The 22,371-nt window shown below is 53.3% G+C and overlaps 1 long non-coding RNA gene across 1 annotated transcript in view; it reads left to right on the top strand.

The window, feature by feature from the left end:
* The first annotated feature begins 12,149 nt into the window (after positions 1 to 12,149).
* Positions 12,150 to 22,371, top strand: part of LOC117804131 — a 49,603-nt gene continuing 39,381 nt past the window's right edge. The window contains exons 1-3 of the long non-coding RNA XR_004628372.1: positions 12,150 to 12,397; positions 12,900 to 13,061; positions 14,676 to 14,789. This is a non-coding gene — a long non-coding RNA (uncharacterized LOC117804131). The remainder of the gene's footprint in view (positions 12,398 to 12,899; positions 13,062 to 14,675; positions 14,790 to 22,371) is intronic.

Genomic DNA, 22,371 nt, shown 5'->3' with positions numbered 1-22,371 from the left:
CTCTTCCACCCCATCTCCCTGCTGCTAGGTCTTCCCCACTGGTGTGCCAACACATTCTGGCATACCGTCCCTTGACCCCACGCACTTGCCTATCAGAACGAGGTGGGCTGGAGTTGCCTGTTGACCTACAGTGCCTTTGAAGGCAGGGATTGGCTCTTGTTTTCTCACCATATCCTTCATGGTCAAGAAACATTTGTTGAAGGAACCAATGTTGATGCTTCAGGCTCCAACTTCCGCGTTTGTTTATACATTGCTAAATGAATAGATGACTGTCTATCTCAAGTGTGAATATCTGTTTCCATAGATACCTGATCATAATGACTAATTAAATAAAGACCTTTTTTTTTCTATTCTATTATCTCTCTGATATATAGACTTCCCAACCTTCTATCTAGTTGTGCACGTTTTTCTTTTTTTTGGGGGGGGGGGAGAATTACCAGTCTTTTATGGCTTTGAGAAAGATTGCATAGATAGAATGCAGGTTTTTCCTTTAGACTGAGGTCTCTTGTGTTTGTTCTCAAAGACGATACTGGGTGAAAAATCTCTTCCCATCACTTTTTCAGAAATTTTATTCATTCATTCATCAAACTGGCCCCATGGGCTTTGGGGAAGTGTAAATAAGACACAGTCTAGCTAAGGAGGCAGCGAAGCAGTGAGTCAGGGCTCACTGTGATATTTGATGGGATGGAGGGGAGCGGAAAAGGCAGAGGAAACACTGAAGAGGGAGTAGATACCCTAGAGGGGCCACAGCTGGACTTTGAAGCTGTGTTTTGTTTTGAAGGATGAATAGGAGTTCGGTGAGAAGTGTGGAAGGGCATGAGGGTGGGAGGAACAGTGTGAGCTAGCCGCAATAGTATAGTGGGTATTTGTTAGAGGCACAATTTGTGCTAGACCCCGGGGGTTCTACACGCACGTGGTCAGTCCTTTAGTCCTCACCGCAACCCCACACGAGGTAGGAATCTTTATTATCCTCATTTTTCAGATGCGGCAGTTGAGGTAGAGGGAATTTAAGCAATTTGCTCAAGTTCACACGCCCAAAGACTTGTACCTGAACTTGCCAGCATCTGGACCCGAGTGGCTGGACTCCAGAGCCAGGTTCCTAACCGCTTTTCTACCCTCCATGGGTGATGCCCACACATGCCATGATGAGGGGCTGGTAGGAAGGGGGTAGGGGGGTAAACGGGGTTATTCAGAGACAAGGGAATTTTGAAAGGTCCCAAACGCTGGGCTGCTGAGTTTGGACATGTCCCTGTAGACAATGGGCGGTGGGGGGTCATGTAAGGATTTGGATGGGAGAGGAATGAGAGCAATTCGCATCGTGGACCACTGCCCAGGCCGCAGCTTGGCGTATGGAGAAGGAGGGGCAGAAGCTCGAGGCAGAGGGGCCTATGGAGGGATGGTGAGGCCGCTCCCCAGCTGTGTGGAGGGAGACGGGGAGCAGGAGCAGTCTCGGAGCACAGCCGATGGATAAGGAAGTGGGCGAGGTGCCAGCAGGATCCAGACGCTGTATTTGGTTTCTTCCCTCCCTGTGGCCCAACTGGAGTGGAGGTAGTGGACGTCAGGCTGGCCTGACAAGGCATAGTTTCCCTGGCAAGGCCACTGGGCAGGGCCAAGGTCACAACCCAGCAGGCCAAGGTCAGCCTCACTGACCCTAAATGGCAGTCCAGGGGACGTGGCTTCCCAGGGATTGCCACCCTCCTTTTCTCACACTTGGGCAGGTAGGACCTGAGCTCAGGCAGTTCACCTAGGTGCAGACACCTGGGTCCCCTGCCCAGAGAGCCTGCTGCTGCGTGTCTAAGCTGGGGCCCCGGCCGCGTTTGTTACATGTTACACATCCCAGGTGGAACAAGGCTTGGGGGCTGGGAGGTCAAGGTAGCCTCTCTGCATGTGAAGGATCCCCCCCAAAGGTGGCCAGAAGGTCCTGAGAAAGCCCCCCTTTGCTGCACACACCCATTTCTATTTGGCGGAGCTTTGAGCGCCGAAATCAGGTCAGGCGGAGGGACTGGGAATTTATGTTGAAACTGAGTTTGCACATGGCTTTTACTAGGGTTGCGTGGTTCTGGGGGTGGGGATTATGGGGTGGCCACAGTCACTTCTGGGAAGCTGTGGCTCATTCTCCCTTCCTGGCTGCAGCCAGGAGAAACGAGCCACCTGTCTTCTTGCAGGCACTGCATTATATCTTGGGAGGCTGGGGGAAGTGCAGGTGACCTTCGAACAACACGGGTTTGAACTGCATGGGTCCATTTACGTGCGGATTTGTTTGGAAAAATACAGGACAGTACTGTGTCTGTGTTTTCTCTTCCATAAGATTTGCTTATTTCCTTCCTTCCATCCTTCCATCCTTCCTTCCTTCCATCCTTCCTACCTTCCTCCCTTCCTTTTTTAAGAGTTATTTATTTGAGAGGGAGAGAGCAGGAGCAGGAGGGGCAGAGAGAGAGGGAGAGAGAATCACAAGCAGACTCCAAGCTGAGCAGGGAGCCCGACGCAGGGCTTGATCCCACGACCCCAAGATCATGACCGGAGCCTAAAACCAAGAGTCAGCCGCTCATCCAACTGAGCCACCCAGGTGGCCCTCTTGTGTATGATTTTCTGGATCACATTTCCTTTCCTCTCGCTTACTTTATTGTAAGACCACAGGATGTAATACATATAAATACAAGATATGTGTTTATCGACTGCTTATGTTATCAGTACGGCTTTTGCTCAACAGGAAGCTGCTAGTTAAGTTTGGGGGGAGTCAAAAGTTATATGCAGATAATTGACTACAGGGACCGGGTGTCCCTAACCCGTGCATTGTTCAAAGGTCACCTGTATATATTTGGCTTCTGTCCCCAGTTCCTGACACAGAGCTTCTCAAACCTTCGGAATTTCCTAAGAGGCAGGGGAGATAGGAACATCTGCTATTCATAACAAACCCCTTTCAGCCATAAGCTGAGCTTCTGCCCACGAGGTGACCTTTGGTGATCTTCTTGATGCTTCCGAATGGCTGCCTGCCGGAGGACCCAACTATGTGATGAGGGGATTGGAACTCTCATCCCTACCCCCTGACCTGGGAAAGGAGAGGGGCTGGAGATTGAGTTAATCCCCAATGGCCAATGACTTAACCAATCGTCCCTCCGTAATGGAATCTCCATTAAATCCCCTACAAGGCAGTGTTCCAAGATCTTCCGGGTTGGTGGCCATAACCAGGTGCTGGGAGGGGGTGCCCCTGCCGAGGATAGGGGGGCCCCATGCATCCCTCTAACCCCATGCCTCCTCCTTCTATGCACCTCTTCCTCTGGCCATTCATTCGTACCCTTTACAATATTCTTTAGAGTAAACTGGTAACAGTCTGTAGAGTGGTTCCCTGAGTTCTGTGAGCATTCGAACACATTACCAGGTCTCAGGAGGAGGTCATAGTAACCGTGACTTTGTAGCTGAGTCAGACAGACCCAAAATTCTTGCCCCTGACATCTGCAGTGGGGGGCGGTCTTGTGGGACTGAGCCCTTAAGCTGGGTTAGTGGGGTCCATGCTAATTCCCGAGAATTAGTGTCAGAATTGAATTGTAGGACACCCAACTGGTGTCCAGAAAGCTGGAGAATTGGTTGGTGTGGGTGTGTGTGTGGGGGGGAACCCACACAATTGGTGTCAGAAGTTTGTAGGCAAAAGCAGTTTACAAGTGTTTGCATCTGCCCTGCCCTCTGAGCATGGAGCTAGGATGTGAGATGGGTGGTTCTGCTGTGTGCCCAGGGCCCAGCTGTGGGCCTGGCATGGAAGGGCTTCTTGAAAGCCCAAGGAGTCAGAGAATGAATAGAGGCACCCCAACTTCCCAAAGAGAGAGGGAGAAGGACATGCCAGAAATATGACAGAGAAGAGTCCAGAAGCCACAGAATGAGCTACATACACGTGAAACACAGTTCACACTGTGTTCACGCTGTCGTAGTATAAGCAATAACAGTCTTCTCATCAAGAGAGAAAGCGAGAGCTAACACCAGCAAGTGCACAGGAGCAGGACCCGTCCATTATGCCCTTTTTTTTTCTTTTGTAATTTTTTTGAGAGAGAGAAAACAAGTGGGGAGGAGGGTCAGAGAGGGAGAAGCAGACTCCCTGCTGAGTAGGGAGCCCGACATGGAGCTCAATCCCAGGACCCTGAGATCACGACCTGAGCCGAAAGCAGACGCCTAACCCACTGAGCCACCCAGGCGCCCCCATTAGGCCCTCTTTCCTGCCAGACACTCTGCCTGCTCACCCGCGGAAGCCCCACATTCACAGTGACAAGTGCATACCTTTGTGTCAATAGGAAGACAAACGTCTTACTCTCCTTCAATTATTGGCTATACCGGTCATGGTCAGCTGTGGGTCCTTTCTTGGTAAGCACGATTATTGGGGAAAGATGTGAAAAATCAAAGTCTGTGTTCATATTTCTGAGTTCAGCTCAGCCAATCTAAAAATCATGTAGATCGTCGAAACGTGGCTCCAATGAGTATTGTGAATGCAGGACCGTCTGACCCTGGGGGTTTTGGCCCCATATTTAGGAACAGCAACAAGACATTATTCGTTGCTTATTCCTTTTTTTTTTTTTTTTTTTTTGGAGAGAGAGCGTGTGCGCTTGTGCGAGAGAGCAGGGGGGAGGGGCAGAGGGAGAATCTCAAGCAGACTCCACGATCAGCACAGAGCCCAACAGCGGGCTTGATCTCACGAGCCTGAGATCACGACCTGAGCCGAAAACTAGAGTCAGATGCTCAACTGACTGAGCCATCCAGGTGCCCCTGTTGCTTATTCTTTAATAACGGAGTCAGTGTGGTGCCCTCCAGCATTTGACGTGTTTCCTTATTGCCAGTAGTTAATCTTTGTACAAATGACACCAATATAGATACAGAAAGCAATATGGTTTCAAGTCAGGACGCCACACATAGTTTGAAATCTATGATGAATAGGCTGAAATTACCTACTTATTTATTTAGTAAGCTCCGTACCCAGCATGGGGCTCGAACTCGCAACCCTGAGATCAAGTGTCACATGCTCTACCGACTGAGCCAGCCAGGTGCCCCCTAAATATTATTTTCAATATATGAGGAGTTTAAGGCAAATCTGGAAATTTTGAGGACTCTTAATGTTCAGATTTGCAAGGGGTGGGAAATGAGGTGATAAAACAGGCTCCCCTCGTTACTTGCGCCCACGGTTTGACAACAAAATACACCTGCAGAGGAGAATCATTCCCGTAGTACAAGGAGTTTCTGTTTTGGAGAGAAAAATAAAAATCTCCGTAAAAAATCTGAAAACACAGAAGACATAAAAAGCACCTAAAATCACTCCAGTTGGGGTGGGGGGGAGAAAATATTGATTTCCCGGTGAAACTGTCACTCACAAATTATTATCTGCTCACTCATAACAGCTTAAGGAAACTAGAACCTACCTGAAATTCAGAGTTAAACATATTTTATTCCTTGGAAAACAGTGTTTATCGTCAAGAAGTCATGACAAGTCTATTTCATCTATGAATAAAGGCAGTTTGGAGGGGAGAGAAAACCAGCGATTCTAACTTATGAATTCATCGAGGCCTAAAGAAGTCAGCAAATGCAAAGGGCAATTGCCGGGGGCGGGGGAAGATAGAAAGAAAGAAAAAATACAACCTGAAACATGACAGGGCACAGCAGATGAAATCAATGTGTCCTGATTCAATAACACGGGACAAGACCACCGGTCGGGCGGAGAAAGAGCCCCCGCGGGGCTCAGGTAGGAAAAGGTCTCAATCACGATGTCAATTACAGAGACGCGTGGATTCGGCGGGTATTGAAAAAGCTGACCCATGTCAACGTACATAGGGTCATAAAGCCTTATCTGCAGCCAATCAAAGTGGGATTCCTAACACGGGTGATCGAACCCACAACGACCAACGTGGGGGACGCCGGACTGCCCCACCACATGAGGAGTAAGAAATAGAGGTGGTCTGTCGTGCCCATCGGTTGGACCTTGTGATGCCGAGGCCTTTGCAGAAAAATACAAAAAAACCATGACGTGCTTTCACCGCATTCAGTTCTTTGTTCCACGCCATCCATTCATCTGTGAAAAGATTGGCGATTACCCAAAACACATGTAAGTGGAGCAGTGAAACAACGCAGGGGGACACGGGGTAGTTGGCGCAAGTCATATGGGGCCGCACATCGCCAGACTTTATCTGCTGTGATTGAGCTGCTCGGGGACTTTATTGAAACTTTGCAGGCAGCATTAAACGATTATCAGACACACAGGTGGCCCATGAATTGAGAATTCCTTTACACGTGCTAAATGTTATAGGTTTTTTTTTTCTTTTCCTGATGAGCTTCAAAGTGAAACCGTAGACATGATTTTTCGTTGCCTTCAGAAGTAAAAGCAATCTTTCACTGTTTATCGTCTCAGAGAAATGATGACTCTTTCAAAACTGTTTGGTAGAGAGCAAAGGAAACTTGCCAAAAACTAATCTCGGGGGGTTCAAAGTAAAAACAAAACAAAACAAAACAACACCCTTTCCTACAGAGAAGAAAAATTCTGGCGTGGGGCAGGGTGTGTGTGTGCATGTGTGTGTGTCTGTGTGTCAGGGGTGCGGGGTGGGGAGAGATCATGGAAATTCAGAGAGTGAATTTTTCCCTACTTTGTCAGAACAGCATCCAACAATACGTGACCCACAAAGTGTTGGTTACTGTATTACTAAATTTAAATGCACACTTTTCGGTACATGATCAGAGCAAAACAAACTGTATTTTTAAATAACTGTTTAAATGCAATGAACCGGTGAGCGAAGCAATGGCCAGACATACGGGATACATTTGCAGACCCGATGTAAGAAAGACCCTAGAACTTGAGTCTCACCAGAGCTGCAGGGGCTCAGCCTCCCTGTGAGGGCTGGTACGGATCAGAGCTTCGACACCATCACAGGCGGAGCAGATAATCTGGGCTTTGGGCTCGGCCCTGGCTTGGCCAAGCCCTGTGACAAGTGTGGAGGCTTGTGTTGGACCCTGGGCTGGTCCTGGTGGCCGACACTGCCAACAGTTGGGCAAGTGCTGGTACCGAGATGAAGGGAGTGAAGGAGCTCCGTGGTGCTGCGGAGAATCTTCTAGCCCTGAGAGGTGCATGCGCCTAGGTTCCATATTTTCCCCTTGAAACCTTAACTCATGGGTCCCCAAGCTGACTGCCCCCGTCTCGGTGGAATGAGGTGTGCTTGTGGGAATGATAAAAATAGCAATCCTCGGGTTATTTTGTGAAAACACAGGTGATTAAAAAATAAGCCTTTTGGAAAATAGTTAACTGGAGATTTGTCTTAGGTCCACCGGGGGAGAGGGTAGGTATCTCCACGTGCAAGTAAATCAATGGTCAAACACTTGGACCACATTCAAACGAAAGACGGACTGAAGGCCTGCAAGGAGAGGCAGGGTGGCCGGGCAGGACTGGCCCAGGCTCCCTTCTGCAAACCTCAACATTTTGGGTCAGCCTCCTTCCAGAACGCTGCCCTGGGCTCCAGCTAGCGGCTGCCCCAGGACGGAGCAGGGGTGGGGAGTCAGAGGGAGGACTCGGCAGGGTTTCCCATTTCAGGACACCTACTTTCCGTCTGCGGCGCCACTCACATGCCTTGGCCTGAAGCTCCTGTCACTCCACACTGCCACCATCTGCCCCGATGTCGTCCCCTAGAAGCCAGACATCCAGCCCAAGGGTGCCTTGAAAAGGCCATTGTTGACGGGAAGCCTGGAGGCTCCCTCTGTCCTGTCCTGTTGTATGGACCTTGCCCCGTGAACTCTGGGAGCCTCAGCCCCACCGTGTGACATGTGACCTGCCAAGGCCTCTGCTGGAGGGCACTAACTCACACGGTCCCTTCTAGCACCCCAGGGTGACCTATGTGACCGCTCTGAGGGAGACTGCAATAGGGTTCTCCAGAGAAACAGAACTGATAGGATACATATGGATAAAAAGAGATACACTGTAAGAAATCAGCTCCTGTGATTATGGGGGTCTGCAAACAAAGTCCCAGGATCTGCCCTCTGCAAGCTGGTAGCCCAGGAAAACTGGCGAGTTTCAGCCTGAGAATGAGAAACACCAATGGTGTAAGCTCTAGGGCAAGCCCAAAGGCCTGCGAACCAGTGTAGCCAGGGCTGGATGTTCCAGTCTAAGTGCTGGAGAAGACCGAGGTCCCAGCTCAGCAGTCAGCAAGTCTGTTCTGGACATCAACTGATTGGGTGAGGCCCACCTATGTTGAGGAGGGCCGCATGCTTGACTCAGCCTACTGATTCAAATGCTAATCTTATCCAGAAACACCCTCACAGACACACCCAGGAATGAAGTTTAGCCAAACATCTGGGCACCCCATCTCCTGGTTAAACGGACATACAAAGTTAACCATCACAGGGGTGGGCGCGTCCTGAGCCTTGGAGCTGTGGGCTTGCAGGTCCCATCCCAGAGCCCCACTGGTGGGTTTCAGGGCCCATGTACATGATCTGTTGAGGCCTCCAAGAGAGGAATTAGGGTGGGGGAGAGCTCCCCTGAAGACCAGACACTGAGGCTGGGCTGTAACAGTGTTTCTTGTCAGCTGGGTGGGGACCCTGGACACACCGCCGGCCTTAATTTCTTCAATTTCAAATGGCAGTAATACTCTCCTTGAGGGGGAGAGTGGGTCTCAGGTGAGATTGACAGAAAAACACATTGTCAACTACAAAGTATAGCACAAATGAAACTTCACCAGATCCAGAATCCCAACCTGGTTCCCATCTCCTGGCGTGCCTCCTTCCCGGGGCTTCTATTTCCCCATCTTTCATAGGCCTGCCACATAAAAATACAGACTCGATACTTTTCAACATAGGCCCAAGCATTGCCTAGGACACACTTATACTAAAAGAAAATGTGTGGGGCGCCTGGCTGGCTCAGTCAGTAGAGCATACAACTTGATCTCGGGGGGTTGTAAGTTCAAGCCCCACGTCGGGTGTAGAGATGACTTAAAAATAAAATCTTGAAAAAAGAAATGTGTTGTTTATCTGAAATTCAAATTTAACTGGGTGCGCTGTATTCTTATTTGTGAAATCTAACATCTCTCTCTCTGCAGGAAGCCCAAGGTGAGTGCAGGCCTCATTTTAAGTAACCTTCCTCATGCCCTCAGATGACCAGAAGAGAGGTTTATTTACATCTCATTATCCCTGCCTCAGGTGGGGAGAAGCCACAGGACTCCAGGGACTCATGGTCATGGTCACGCAGAGAATAAGACGGGAGGGCCTGGCCTCATCCCTAACCAGGCTCGGTTCCTCCTGACCAGCCTGCCGCAAGAGAGGTGGGGTTGGGGGCTGCTCTTCTCAAAGCTAAGGACAGCCTCCATCCTCTAGGGAACTACGACACACGAATCTTCCAGAATGTTAACGTATTTAGGGTGAAGTTACTGTTGCCTGCAATTTACTTTAAAATGCCTTAAAAAATACGCTGGATTTATGGATGGATAGAGGAAGGGATAGATAGATGGATCCATGATAAAACAAAATAAAAAGTTAGTGGTAGGGGGGCGCCTGGGTGGCTCACTCGGTTAAGCATCTGCCTTCAGCTCAGGTCATGATCTCAGGGTCTTGGGATCGAGCCCTGCATGAGGCTCCCCGCTCAGTGGGGCGTCTGCTTATGCCTCTCCCTCTACCCCTCCCCACAGTTCATGCTCTCTTTATCAACTTCGCTGTATGTTTGAAATTTTTCAAATTAAAATGCTGAGAAAAATTAAAACGAACTTTAAAAATCTCACTTGTTAGAGAAAATCTCTCATCTCACAACTCAGCAATATTTTGTTGTATTTCCCTCCTGCCTTTTTCTGTGCCTTTGCTGTTTTACAGACTCGAAATCATTCCATCTACATTCCTTCCTTCCTGCTTTTATCACACACCAGCCACGGTCAGGAGTTTGTATTTGTCGTGGGCCGGGCAGGTACCCAGACTTACCTCATGTAATCCTTAATGTCGTAGTGAAGCATCGCCCGTGTCGATGAACCCCGTCCACGAGCGTCGTTGCAAAGGCGACAGGGTATTCCGCTGCAAAGAACTATCTCACTGTTCTTAGAAGTTAGGCTATGTCCCATTCTTCAGCATTATACATACAATTTCTGGAACACCTTCGGCCAGAAGTCTTGTTGCTCACCTGTTACCCCCCTTCCCTCGGGATGGTTTCCTAGCCCGAGCATTTCTCTGCCTCTATCTCCCCTTAAAGGCATTTGATGTCCTTTCTGGGCTACGTCTTGGCGCCCCTTTGGGGCTGGAGCCCTTGCTCCCAGACTAGGCCCCGGCTCCCAGGCTGGGCCCCGGATCCCAGGGTGGGCAGGGCTTCACCCAGACGCTCGCAGCGAGTCAGCGTCCACCAGTGTGGCTCCAGGTCCTCTCCATCCACTGGAGAGGGGCTCGTTGGGGGAATGGGGATCAGCTGTCTGGAGGCCCACGGGAGTCAGAGCTTAGAAGACATCCTCTGGAATTGGCTGGGGGGGGGACGTCTAGAAAGATGGTATTCATCCGCAAAGAGCCCTAGAAGCGGAGAGAGATCTTTTCCATTTGTTTTTATAGTTGAATGTGTCCTTTAAATTCCATTTCTCGGGGGCGCCTGGCTGGCTCAGTCGCTAGAATATGTGACACTTAATCTCAGGGTCATGAGTTTGAGCCCCACGTTGGGCATGGAGCCTACTTAAAAAAAAAAAAAACCCACCAAATTCCACGTCTGTGTGGAGTATCACCACTTCCCAATATTTAGAAGATATGTCTGTCCTGTTTCTTCAGCTCTGTGTTACACCTGGAGTTTCACCTTGGGCCTCAGCTCGAGGCTGGGCAGAGGCAGGGAGATTTGAGGATAGGGAGCCTTGGGAACCATTCTTCCTTCTGCTCTGCCTTTTCTGGGAGGTGTGAGGTCCTGGAGAACAAGGTGCCTGGGCTGGGTGACCCTGGGCACATCAGTTCTCCCCGGTTAGCCTCAGTTTCCCCATCTGTAAAGCAAAGGCAGCGCCTTCTCTTCCTGCAGGCAGTCTGACAGGACGCACTCGGGTGTGCGGCACGGGGCCAGACACGCAGTAGGCCCTCGGGTCGCGAGTGGGATTGGCCGCCTTCTCTCACCGTCCCCTTGGGGAGGTCGCCTTGACTCGCAGACTTGGCTCTGTTCCATCTCACTCGGCTCTCTTCTCTGGAGCCCGAGTGGAATGTTTTCTCTTCCCTCCTCCTCCTCTTCCTGCGCGCTGTCTGTGGGACTCCTCCAGTGTCCCGGGCTCCCCAGGGGAGGCCTGAGCCCTCTCTCAGCCAGGCTCCTGCCCCGTAGCCCACCAGGCTGTTTCCAATTTGGACGCCATGCATCTTGCCCCTTCAGATCACAGCCGCCTCTTTGATGGAACTAATGATGATCTAGGACTCCGGGGCCCGGGACCTCCCCAAACTGAGATAAATCCTGCTCTTTTCAGACAAGGGGCCTCCAGCCCCGCAGCTGACGCCCCTCCTCCAGGCTGGACTGGGAGGGGAGGTGTCTCTGGGAGCCCCCTCCTGGAGGGCTGTGAGGGCCTCCGCTGGACCCAGGGAGACAGGAAGAGAGGCATTTCTCCAAGGCTCAAAGAAGGGGGTCCCACCACTTGATGGGGAGGAACTGGCAGGTCTGCGAAGGAGCCAAGTGCAACACCCCCTTGCTGCCCCTCAGCTACCCTGGGATTCACTGGGATTGACTGGTCGCTGTGGAGTACATTGTGCCTCTGAGCCAGTCCACCGGGTGGGGGAAGTGGTGGGCGCCATGTTTGCAGAGGCTGGAGGGCTTGCGGGAGAGGCAGCAGCGAGGGGAGTGGAGGGGCAGAACCCTCTGATTTCCCCCGAGGATACTCTTTTCTGGCCCCAACACTGCCCCTACTCCTTTCACTCCCTTCTCCTTCACCCCCTGCTGCTGGCTGCCTGGATTCCACCTCAAATGTTTCAATATAAAAGCTTAAAATTCATTCAGGTTCAACTAAAGGATGTTGGGCTTTCTGGGGGTGTCACTTCCCCCCAGCAAAGGGCTCCATCAAACCACTGTACTTGAACATCAGAAACACCTGTGGCCCTCGAATGGGGAAGCAAGAGCTCACCTGGCTCCTCCCTTGGGGGTTGAACTCCCAAAGGGACACCTTTCCTTGTCTCTCAGCTGTCTGCTTGGGTGGCTTCAGAGACCCCAACAGCCTGGGCCCCTGCCTATCTACCCTGACCTGTGTGACCCAATTTTCTGAGCCCTGTAGCTTCTTAGAAGAGGCCTCCCCCGCAGACTGGTGGTGACCCTTTTCAGGGCCTAGGGGAAGGGATGAAGGTTAAGGGAGGAGAGTGTGGAAGCTCCACCCAGGGGCCTTGTGGGGGGCCAAGCCCACCTTTTCCAGCTCTGCCACTCTGAGCACCTTCTGCCCAGAATCCCACCCTGGAAGCCTTCTCATCGTTCCAGGTAAGGGATGTGTGGTCCCAGTCTCCTCTGGACTGGGACCCCTGGGGGGCAGGCACTGTTCTCGCTTGTCCTTGAGGCCAGAACTTTGCTCAGGGCCTGGGCATACAGTAGGTGCCCAATAAATGTTTGCAGTGTGGAGTTCGGTGCCCAGCACACCCCCTCTGTTCAGTCATCCATCAGACAGCCATGACCACTGGACAGTGGGCTTTGGGAAGGTGGCCTGGTGATGGGGTTGGGATGGGGGGTTCGTGCAGAAGCCTCCTGGGGTCATGGGGGCTGTTGGGGGTCTTCCCGCCAGGCTGGGCTAGCCCAGACACCAACCGTGGACCTTGGCTTTGCAGAAGGTGCCTGGTCTGTGGCTTCTCACCCCGGGTGGCCGCCAGTGCACTCGGAGGAGGAGGCGTCTTCAGTCTGTGCCCGTCACCTGAGCTGCACCGGGCGGGGAGGATAACAATTATTGGGAGAGGTTTGGGGAAAAAAAATCATTATCAAATAACTACAGCTTGAAAAAGTTGGCGGGCGGGACGGAAAACGCGGCCTGGATCGCGCCGGGACGGCCGCAGCCGCTCGCAGGCGCCCCGCGGTAGCCAAAAATGGAAGGAAGCACATCTGCAACGCATTTACGTGATGTTCACCTTTGAGACCGCGCGGCTGGATGGAGGCGGTGAGTTCACGCGAAAGGAAAAACTCTTTAAGAGGGCTTTCCTTCGGGGACCTGNAATGGAAGGAAGCACATCTGCAACGCATTTACGTGATGTTCACCTTTGAGACCGCGCGGCTGGATGGAGGCGGGGGTGTTTTTTTTTTTTTTCCTCTCCGAGCCTCAGTTTCCCAGTCTGGGCAACGAGGGGGCTGGATTTTCAGGGCTTTTCCGCTGGGGAACATTCCAAGAGTCTCTTCTTGTCGCTGGTGGCTCTTGACGCGTCCCTACTGGAGGGAGAGGGACCGGCCCTTGGGTGGAGAGAACGGGAGGAGCCCTCCTCGTGTCCTGCGGGTTGCTGGGCTGCTGTCATTGCATTCCCAGCCCTGTCTCTGCATTCCTGAGCCAATGACGTCTTCTGGGTGAGAGTTTGTCTCCTGAGCTGGGCCAGATCCACCTTCCGGGCAGTCAGTGCTCAGTAGGTGCTGGGGAATGCCAGGGGCCTTCGCTCCTCAGGGTTAGGGGTGAGCCACCCCCTCCGACCTCCTCCTTCCCAGCCATTCTCTCCTCTGGGGTCTTCAACATACCCCTCCCTCCCTCAGGCCCCAAACGTTCCTGTCTCCCCTAGAGTCCCTTTGTCCCAATACGGGTCACCTGTCCACCTTCCCCCTGGGGAGTTCCTTCCCCAATGGTCCAGCTCTCTCTGCTGGCACTTTGAGGGTGCCCCAAGCTTCCCCACCCTCACATGCGTGGGGGGGGTCCTGCCTGACTCCAGGGTAAAAGCACATTGCAGGCAGACTCAGGCTTCCAGGGAGCGTCTGAGCCTCTCCAAGTTAAAGGGGAGGCAGGCTGGGGGGAAAGATGCAGGAGTAACGTGCAGGGACTCTCTTCCCTGGGGACCCCCTACACACACACACACACACACACACACACACACACACACACACTACCCCACTTTGCATAGCAGAGACACGGCTGGAGCAATCTCAATGCCCAGGATTTCTACCCATAAAATTATGTCCCTTGCAGCCTGGGCCCACGAGGAGACAGAAAGCACTGGAAAAATATTGTTAGGTGGAGGCAGAAGCAGAGATAGTGCCTTTACACAGATCACAGTCAAGTGTGCACTTAAACATGGTAAAGATGGTAAGTGTTGGATTATGTGTTTTTTACCACCGTTAGAAAGCAATTAAAAAAAGAAGCAGAGCAGGGACTTGAACTCAGGCCATTTGGCCCCAGAGTCCATGCTCTTATCTCCGTCCTAGACTACATAGCTAGAAGAAGTGCGATAAGTATTTGTTGAAGGAATGAATGGGTAATGAACGAGTAACTTCAGAGGCTTGCACACATGTCTGTTTCCCCTCCACTCCCTGGCGCCTGGGTGTCCCCGTGTTACCCACAGCCCTGGACACATGCAGTCCGCACATATGTCTTCACGGTGGTGGTCTGTGAACACCGGTCTCCCCGCACTTACTGCTGTCTCCCTCCTTCCCCTGTTTCTCAGCCCTCCCTCGAGTACCTTCGGGGCAGCGCTGCCCAGCCTGGTTGTGGGGAGGGGAGGCAGCCCGGCAGCCAGATACTGGGGACGGCCACGGGGACGGCCACCTGGGGCTCTCATGTCTTCTCCTTCTTCCTCAGCATTGCTTTTTCCTGTACACCTCACCTTTAACGTGACCATGACCAGAGGCGGTGTCTGAGAGATTGCTCGACCCTCTTCAGCGCTGAGTTTTTTCCTAGAGCTCAGTCTGGTGGGTGAGTAGGGTTGGTGGGATTCCATTCAGACCATTCCCCTCTGTTTTGTGGCATCTCAACTAAAATCGGGGAGCCAAGGGTCTGGTTCTCCAAGCCTCACCTGGCTGTAGGAGTCAGTTTCTGGATAACCGGTAAGAGAGTCTCTTTTGCCATCACTGGTCAGAGTTTGGTCAACCCAGCCCCAGGCCTGGCTGCTGTAGGAGCATTTCTCCTGGTTGAACCCAAGTCAGCTCTCCTTCTCTGTTCATTCCCTACATCTGTTCCTTACATGGCCCAGAGATGGCACATGTTGAAAGGATTGGATAGAGAAGTTCAGGGTTAGTCAGATCTGGGTCAGCCTTGAACTTGGACCCCAGACAGACCCAGAGGGATGATTAGGGGGCTTGGGAGCTGGCTGGCTTACAAGTGATTGGCGATCACAAGTCCAGAACCTTGCCCTCCCTGGGTGAGAGTAATATTTGGTCAGGAGGTGGTCCCTCAAGTGAATGGACATCTCGGGGCAGGAGGAGATAGGAGGAGGGACCAGCAGCCTGGCAGCCATGAGTGAAGCTGAGGTTGGGGCTCTGGGGTCTGGGCAGGGTGGGGATGAGCAGGTGTGGACAGGGCCCCAGACCGCCAAGCGTTCTGGGCAGATTGACAAGGGCAAGGTGGGGCCCAGGGTGATGTGGGGTCCAGGGCCCGGGGCTGGGCTATACCCCAGGAGGATGCAGGACACTCTTTAGAACTGGGGTACCAGGTCAGACAGAGCTCACACTGCAGGGCATCAAGACCGTTGGGAAGTGGAAAGATGGGGAAGGGCCAGTTTCTGTAGTGGATTCTCTTACTTTGCATTTGTCATGAAGAACCCAGAGCTCCCAGTTCTGGGACCAAAGCAACCCCTCAGCCCAGCAGACCCAACCATGTCTCTGTTATCTGCCTGGTGGATAATTTGCAACCCCCTGCCTCTTCCCTGAAGCAGGAGGGAGCTCAGGGCAAGCTGAATCACTTGCACCTGGATCAGCTGGCCCTGTCCGGAAGCTGGAGCCTGACTCTGGCAGGACAGCTGGACATGACTTTGGCATTGGCTGTATGGGGCCCGCTTGTCCCATCCAGTCTGGACCCCGGGCCCACCTGGGCTTGCTTTTCCCCTCTTCATGTTTCCCAAGAGGCTGGTTCTGACACCAACTGTCACCAAATGGTAAACAGCCCAGCACAAACCCCCTCAAGAAGCTTAAGATAAGAGACACCCCTACGGGGAAGGAAGAAAAAAACCTAACAGGAAGCCAAGTGGGTAAACCGTTACTGGCATTGATGTGAGGGTTGTGTCTCTCTGTCCCGGGCCAGAGACACTGCATCTTTGGCTCCCAGGCTGGGGCGGTGGGGTGTCACAGAGTAGAGATCTCTGTGCACCTGGGTGGGGGGTGGGGAGACCAGGAAGTGGAGTCCCCAAGTCACACGGCCTCCTTTTGTGAGCCTCTGCCTCCTGCCAAGGTCCCTTTCTCTGCAGGGTCACTTCTGAGAGGCCTGCTGAGGGGCAGGGAGTTGGGAAGCAAAGGGACCAGGAGTAGAGATCCTGAGGGCCAACGGGCCCACCCTGACGTTGCCGAGCGTCCTTGGGAAGTCACTTGGCCGTCCTGATGCCCTTCCTGAGACCCTTCTGAGTGGACCCCTGAACCACGTCCTGGGGATATTGAGGGAAGGGACTGTCATAATGAATGCAGGTGAGGTGCCAGCGCTCGCCAGCGCCTGTCACGCCGTGAGTGCCCGTAAAGTGTCCCCGCTGTTCTCTCCAGCCATGGCTGACTAATGCTGGCAGCCGGAGACAGGCTGGTTGGTGCCTTTCACAGCTCTGGAAACTGGGGAGAGAAAACTCCCTCAACCATCCAGAGCAGGGGAAGGTCTCCTGGAGAAGCCCCCACCCCCCACCCTGAGCACCATCTTATCACAGAGACAGAGAGAGAGAGACAGAGAGAGAGAGAGAGACAGAGACCTCTTAATCCTAGCTTGAGAAATATGAATCAAGCACTTTTATTTATTTATTTATTTGAGAGAAAGCGAGAGCAAGAGAGAGAGAGAGAGAGAACACAAGCAGGGGAAGGGGCAGAGGAGAAGGAGAAGCAGGCTCCCCGCTGAGCAGGAACCCTGATGTGGGGCTCATCCTAGGACCCTGGGACCAGGACCTGAACCAAAGGCAGATGCTTAACCCACTGAGCCACCCAGGCGCCCCTGAACCAAGCACCTGTAATTCGATGCACCAAACATTGATAAGCCCCTAGTATACACAGGCCGGGAGCTTGAAAGATGGCACAGCGGCCCAGACACTGCGTGTCCTCAGCTGTGCTCACCGTCAGGTCGGGGGACTGGAAACTACAGGCTGTGATGGGGTCATGGAGAACCAAGGAGGGCTCAGCACTTGGGGGGGGTGACAGAAAGGAGGGTCCCCAGGGCCAGGACCCGGTCAGCAAGTTCCATACCTGACCCTGACAGCAAGTTGGCCTCTCCTGGAGGTGGAGGGATGAAGGGCAGGCCAGTGACTCTGCTTGGCCTGGGCATCTGTGCAAACAGACAGAGGAAGGGGCGTCCAGGCCTCTCTCCCCCTCCTCTGTCCTCCTCCTGTCCTCCCTGGAGTCGGCCCATGGTGCCTCCATCCCCTCTTCCCGCCTAAGCCTCTTCTGTCCCCCACACTGCAGGAATGTGCACCGCTGTGGGGGGTGGGCTGTGGAGGGGTCGGGGCCAGCCGCATCTCCCAAGTGGGGTCCCACCTCCTAGGAACCCTGAGGAGCTGCTTCCAAGCCCCATGGCCATAGCAACAGTGCCCACTCACCCATCTGTCCCCCATTCTGTCCCTTCGCCCTCCGGTCCTCACCTCTGAGCACCAGCCCAGGTACCCTGCTGCCCCCAACACCTCTGCCTGGATGTCCCCAGGACAGGCCCAACTCCCCATGTCCCCAGCTCAACTCTGTTTCTTCTCTCCAGAAACACCACCATTGTCCACCTCGCTGCTCGGGCTGGAAACTCGGGAATTGACACCTCCCTCCCTCCCTCTCACCTTCGGCTCTCCATTAGATATCACACGGTGTGGACATTTCTAAGGTGTACCCCCCATCTGCACGGCCACCACCCCAGTCTCAGCTGCCACGGCCCAGTGTCTGGACACTCGTAGCAGCCATGGCACGGGCTCCACTGTCCATCCCTTATCCTCGCAGCAGCCGGCACAGATGAAATGCCCATCACGTCATGTCTCTCCCTGCTGAGAACTTCCTAACGGCTTTCAATGAGATTTAAGAGAAAATCCGAATTCTGTGCCATGGCCCATGAGGCCTCCATGACCAATCTTGCATCTCTGTAGACTGGAGCTCCGTGATGGCAGAATGGGGCCATTTCTATTCACTTGGCAATTCATAATGCCTGGTACATAATCTGGCCCTCTGTGAGTCAGGCCAGTATGGGCTTAGGGTCAGGAATCAGGGAGCACTCACCGGGGCTCCCAGAGGGTGTCAGAGAGAATGCCAGCCCTCTGCCATCGCCCCGAGCCCAACACAGTACAGAAGCTTCTCCACACCCTTTTCCTAGGACCCTGGCATGACCACCTCACTGGGTGCCATCACCATGGCCGTGACATAGGAGAAGAAGGCAAGGCTCAGACAGGGCAGGTGACTTGTCTAAGGTCACACGGATAGCAGCTGCAGGAGCCAGGGGTATAGAGCATTTTCTGCACGCCATGCCTGGTTCTCAGCATCCTAAGTGAACTTTTACATGGAAGGCTCACATACTAGCCCTGGGAGGTACAGAGGGGCATTTCTAGGCAGGTAGCTGGAAGCCTGTTTTCACACAAGGTTGAACAGAGCCTCTCCAGTTCTTTCTGATGAGAGCTCTGTCAATGTGCCTACTTTTCATTGCAAGCTTCCAGAAGGCAATGGTGACACATCTGAGGGCCTTCTCTGAGGCCTGTTCTTCGAGAGGAGATGACCTGGTGTCACGGAGAGAGACCTGGATCGGGAGTCACCAAGCCTGAGTTCTAGGGAGGCCTGAGTCACAGGCTGTATGCCTGGGACGCCAGCTTCTGAATCCTGGCCCTGGCCCTGACCAGTGGGGTGGTCTTAGCCTCGGTGTCCCTGTCCTTAACATGGGAACAGTAACAATACTCGCCCAACTGTGTTGTTGGGGAACCATAACGTACATGTTGTTGGGGGCCTGGGGAGGCCGATAAATACAGCCCCTTCCCTCCCAAGCTCAGAACCCAGTTGACACAGACACTTGGCAGGAGTTGGACTGTCTCTGTGGGTGGCTGATTGGAAAGGAGCATGCCCAGAAGGGACCAAGCTGGGCACGGTCACTTCCTTCTCCAAACTCCACCAATCTGGGGAGTCCATTCTCCTCCCCGGGAAGAAGTGGGATGGGGAGCAGGAGGTGAATGGGGGCACCCCACACTCCATGGAAACTTCAGGGGTAAGGAAATAAGTGTTCCCTGATATTTAGAGAGTGTCCAGCACTCAAGAAATAGCTGTGATTATCCTATTTCTAGCTTTTCAGGGGTCCTTTGACCACCCGTCTGGGTGGACGATATCATTCTTCAAACCCTTCCTATGCGAACACGCAAAGCCCTAGGGTGCTGATCTGAGCGGGGGGAGAGGGGTGTTCCAGTGCTTGCCCTTTCTTCTTGGCCTCTGCTGTGGTCTGAATGTTTGTGTCCCCCTAAATCCGTGTGTTGCATCCTAACCCCCGGTTTGTAATGGTGTTGGGAGGCAGGGCCTTGGGGAGGTGATTAGGTCATAAGCGTGGAGCCCTGTGGATGGGACTAGTGTCCTCATAAAAGAGGCCCCAGGGAGCTCCCTTGTCCCTTCTGCCACATGAGGAGACATCGGGAAGAGGGCTGTGAAGCAGGAAAAGAGCTCTCACCGGACACCAAATCTAGTGGATTTCTAATGGACCCAATTCTCTGGCCATCACAACAGGGCCAAGGGGGGGGTCACGTGACACCGTGTAGGCCTATCACAACCCTTCCTTGGGGCTTTAACATCTAGAGTGGGGAGAACAAAACTTCTTTTGTGTCCTGGTGCTAGAGCTTGTAGAAGTGAGTCTGAAGCTGCCAGGGGCAGAGAGAGGTCTGCAGTGAGAGCAAAGGGGGCAGCAAACAAGCAGCAGAACCAGAGGCGCGAGGGGCCCTGCCTCTGAAGGGCCGAGAGGCCAGCATCTCCCCTGCCTGACCTCCAGTTTGGTCACTGGAGTGGATAGGTTTTCCATTTTGGGATAAGCTTGTCCCATTTGGGTTCTGTCACTTGCATCAGCTGTCCCCTTGGAAAGTTCTGGAAGGTAAGTGCCACAGGAACAGGAACTTTGCCCTGTTCTCTGCTGTCACTTCAGTGTTGATGAGGAGCTTATGGGAGGGGCTCAAATAAACATCTGCTGAATGGATGATTTCCATCACTCCGGTGGCCCCATCAGGGCAAGATCGCAGGTCCTGAATGATGCCACCTGCCTTGTTTCATCTCCTGCCTTCCCTCCCCTCCCCACTTTCTTCTTTCCTTCTGCGGCCTGGCCCTGAGCTAGCATTCTGGCATGCAAAAATTAGGCCCAGCCCAAGGGCCTTGCCTTCCCAGAGCTCGGATTCTGGGTGGGCCAGTGGGATGGAATTCATATGCCCACACGAGAAGTCAGATTGTAAATGTAGCCTTGAGGCACAGACCCAACATGTTGGGGCTTGGAGAGGGAGAGAATTTAAGGTGAGCTTCTAGACAAGTCTCTTCTGCTCTGCGGGCCCAAGTCCCTGCCTGGTGGACTTGGGCTTACAGTGAAAGGGGACAGGACGAGGCTCGGTCAGCTGGTAATACAGTTCAGAGTAGTTGAGGTCTCGGGAGGAGGCTTCGAGGGGAAGAGCTATCCTGTGGTGGTGACTCTGAGGCTGATTGGCTCAGGAAGCTGGAGATAAGGAGGAGAAGCCAGGGGCCATCGCAGTCCGTCCTGGCCCCTTGGTACCTCCATATGAATCTGGCCCCAGCTCTGTTTTGGCCCTTCCAGCCCTGGCCACCCTCTTTGATTTGTTAGCTATGGGATTGTCAGAGGGTGAAATGAAGATCCCCAGCCCGGGAGATTGTGGGACTTCATTACACACTTGACTATTTTTTCTAACACCTACTAATGTCCTTCACGTTGGGCCCGAAGTTCCAGACTGCTTCCTTCTTACAAAATATTTAGGGATGGGGTGGATGGGGGGAATGTCCTGGGTTTCCTCTGGCAGGAGCCAGCCACCAGTTGGCAGATGGGGAAGACCCAGGGGGTTCTGTGCAGGGTGGGAGATGGGGAGCGGCGGAGTGGGGATAGGAGGTGGGAGTGGGCTGGGAAGGTCAGGGTTCACATTTCCCTGAAAACAGCCCTGGACTAGAAGGCTGAGCTCCTGGCTTTCTTACACAAGTTACCACCTTACTTGGAGGCTCAGTTCCATCATCTGTAGAATGGTCGTCATTAGTGCTCCCCCGAGGATGGTGATGAGGACAGAATGCGTCATGGTGTGTGTGCTCAAGTCTGGGATGCGTGGTGGGCCCCTAACAAGGGCTGGATCTGATCTGCCGAATCTGTCTGAATCCCCCCGCAGAACCTGGAACAGAAGGCTGTTTTCCTGGCCAGGGTTTCTCTGCCCACTTGGCCAGTGTTTCCTTGCCTGCTGTTTCTGGTGAAATTTTACGATTCACAACGATTTCCACTGCCTGACTCGTCATGAAGCAGGACCTTGTTTGATCCTTCCTGAGAACAGGGCCCCGATCCTGCCCTTTCTCCCCATTTCGTTCCCCTCTGCTGCTGGGGGGACAGAGGTACAGGAGGGCGCTCCCCACTGGAGTCTGACCAGCTGGCTCCCCATGGGCTATACCTTTGCCCCAGTTTACTCATCCAAAAAATGCAGAGAAGTCAGCCTCCCTGATATGAGAGGAAGATATGTGTGGATCAGGACGAGGGGAATGCCGGCACAGGGAACAACCAGGAAGGACATTCAGAAGCTTTCCTATTTTGTTCTTGCCCCCATCAACAGCAGCGACTGCCACGGACCCCCTCAGCAGCCCCACCACTATGGAGGCTCCAAAGAAGGATCTAGAATGCCCACGCTTATGTCAGAGGAAGCCAACAGATCCGAAGTGGATGCCGTAGCCCTTCCCGAGCCCTGATCCAGAAAGCCCGTCATATCAGAGCTGCTCGAATTCTTGCAGCATGACCCCCCCACCCCCCATGACCGAGCCCCTACTTCTCTCCCCGGCAGGAAATGCCTGACCTGCCCGGCCCTGTGGAAGGACAGAAAATGCACAGGTGTATCAGGGAGGCCCTAAGGTGTGAACATGAGGTTGCGCCCTCTCTTCTCCTCTCGCCTGACCGAGAGGAGAAGGCGCGGTGGGCACCCTCCCGCAGAGCAGGGACGGGCCAAGGGGGCAGGTGGGTGAGCGGTCCGTGGGGTCCATCACCTGTAGAGGGTTTCATAACAATAGTGCGGTTGATCTAGGGTTTGCTCTGCTCTTTGTTACCGCTGTGTGCTTGCAAGGCTACCTGAGGTCAGTGACAGGTCACTCCTCTGCACCGGGAGGGCAGCGCCCCTCCCGCCCTTGCTGCGCCCTGCAGG

This window comes from Ailuropoda melanoleuca, chromosome 10 (assembly GCF_002007445.2).
Source record: "Ailuropoda melanoleuca isolate Jingjing chromosome 10, ASM200744v2, whole genome shotgun sequence".
Lineage (NCBI taxonomy): Eukaryota > Metazoa > Chordata > Mammalia > Carnivora > Ursidae > Ailuropoda > Ailuropoda melanoleuca.
This window is presented reverse-complemented; position numbering and strand designations above follow the sequence as displayed.